Genomic DNA, 2,842 nt, shown 5'->3' on the forward strand with positions numbered 1-2,842 from the left:
TCACCAAAACAATTTAAGAAAAACCGAAACAATATATATACACATACATGTATATACATTTGTGTATAAATTAAGTTCAATAAGGCTTAATATACACTTCTTTAATTATATATATTAAAAACATCATATCTTGTAAAAACTATTAATGAAATATACTAGATTTCATAAATGCATACATATATGTATATTATAGCTTAAAATTTGGATGCAAAGACATATATATCTATATTCTTGAACATAGTTAAAATCTATACTAAAAGTGTATCATAAAACCCAAATCAATAGCATGCATGGTAAAAACATCAACAAAAATTCATGGCTCTGAAAAATATAGAGTTCTATATACGTATCTATACATAAAAACTCAAAGGGTAGTTGATAGTTACTTAGTTTTGCAAAGAAAAGAAGAACAACACACAAGAACTCAATTTATTGCCAAGAATCCGCCCAACTCGAATTTATCCTAGAGTGATCCAAATGAAAAGCAAACCCACCCCAGCGTGTATTAGGGTGTCTAGAAGCTACTGTAAAGAAATCGGCTCAATCGGACGGTTCGATCTCTAGATATCAAAGAATCATTGAGACTGTGTAACTTTGAATGTTTGAATGGAGATGATGGAGAAATGTTTGGGGAATGCATCAGCCATGGATAACCACGAAAATGAATCCTTGAATTGTGTTTTTTTTGTCTTCCCAATAAGGGAAAATATTCCTTTGGATCCTTCTAAGCTGTAGCTTCTTTTAAAACTTGCTCTAAACTTTTAATTTGATACTAAAGGCATGAAATTACCCTCCAAACTATATCCATGATACCCGATTAACTCATTAATCAATAAATAACTATAATATAACCTAATATTAGGGTATAATAACTAAAATTAAGGACACGGATGTGACACTCAAACCTCTAATTTTACTCCAAAAGGCTATGTACCAAACATGAGCTTTTTCAAAATAGGGTATTTCAAACCTCTCTTCACCAAACACCAATGTTTGAGGTTTGACTAGTCAAAACCTCTTAATTTTACTCCAAAAGGCTCTGTACAAAACAGTAGCCTTTTCAAAACAGGGCTTCACCAAACACCAATGTTTGACTAGTCAAAACCTCTAATTTTTACTCCAAATGGCTCTGTACCAAACATGAGCTTTTTTTTTTTTTTTTTTAAAAAAAAAAAAAAAAACTAATAATTGATTTCAAACCTCCCTTCACCAAACACCAATGTTTGAGGTAATTTTATTTGAAAAGGCTCTGCACCAAACATGAGCTTTTTCAAAAAAAATAAAAAATAAATAAATAAATAAATAAATGAGTGAGCTCATAAGCTCTTTCGAACCTCTCTCCACCAAAAAAGAGCTAATAAGCTCTTTCAAACCTCTAATTTTATTCCAAAAGGCTATGTACCAAACATAATACTTATATTGTTCCAACTGAATAAATCAGCGTACCAATTTTTCCAACAAAATAGTTATATTTATTCCAGCGTAATACTTATATTATTGTTCCAACATAATAAATCAGTTTACCAATTGTCCCAAATCAATTTTATTATCCATGTCTTCAATTTCATTTTAGTTTTTTAGTATTTAATAATATAGTATTTTCAAATTTATTTTAGAAATAAATCACAATTCTTATATTCTTCCAACAGAATAAATCAGTTTACCAATTGTTCGAAATCAATTTTATTATCTATGTCTTCAATTTCATTTTTGTTTTTTAATATTTAATACAGTATCTTCAAATTTATATTAGTTATATTATTTAGAAATAAATCATAATTAATTATATTCTTCCCAACAGAATAAATCAGTTTACCAATTGTTCCAAATCAATTTTATTATCTATGTCTTCGATTTCATTTTTGCTTTGTTTTGTTTTGTTTTTTTTTTTTTTTAGTATTTAATATAGTATATTCAAATTTATATTAGTTATGTTATTGAGAAATAAATTATAATTATTATATTCTTCCAACAGGAATAAATCAGTTTACCAATCTTTCCAAATCAATTTTATTATCTATGTCTTCAATTTCAATTTTTTTTTTTTTTTTTTTTTTTTAGTATTTAATATAGTATCTTCAAATTTATATTAGTTATATTATTTAGAAATAAATTATAATTATTATATTCTTCCAACAGGAATAAATCAGTTTACCAATTGTTTCAAATCAGTGTACCAATTTTCCAACAGAATTGTTGTATTGTTCCAACAGAATTGTCGTATTGTTCTAGCAAAATATTCCAATACATAGTGCTCAAATTGGATAAAATTAAGGAAGTGTTTTTATTGGGACTAAACCGTAAGAAACCCTGCTTCGACCCAAGAATTAAATTTTCTCAGAATAACGTTTTACATTTTTTTGGAATTTTTTTGAGAATTTTCTGGGCACTTTCTGTTTTACTCCAAAAGGCTCTTGTACCAAACATGAGCTATTTCAAAATTAGCTTTTTGAAAAACCTAATAAGCTCTTTCAAACCTCTCCTCACCAAACACCAATGTTTGAGGTTTGACTAGTGGAAGCCTCTAGAGTGACTCAAAACCAATCCCTGTTTATTTGTTATTATTATTTTTACCTTCACAATTTGCAATTAACAAATCGCTGTACAAGTACAATTTAAAATACGTCAAAATTATGATAAGATAAGAAGACGTGAGATATAAAAACACGCATGTCTCGCTATTGTTCAACACGGATGTCTTGGTAACCGTTTTAAACCGATAGACGCGGCGGCACGAGGGGATTTCTATTTGTTTTACAACGGACGGACCCAGACCGGGTGTCCTTGGTATATTTCTGAAAACGAGTCGCCGTGCGAACCTCGGATGGGTAATTCGGAAAGG

The sequence above is a fragment of the Euphorbia lathyris genome, chromosome 9 (assembly GCF_963576675.1).
Source record: "Euphorbia lathyris chromosome 9, ddEupLath1.1, whole genome shotgun sequence".
NCBI lineage: Eukaryota > Viridiplantae > Streptophyta > Magnoliopsida > Malpighiales > Euphorbiaceae > Euphorbia > Euphorbia lathyris.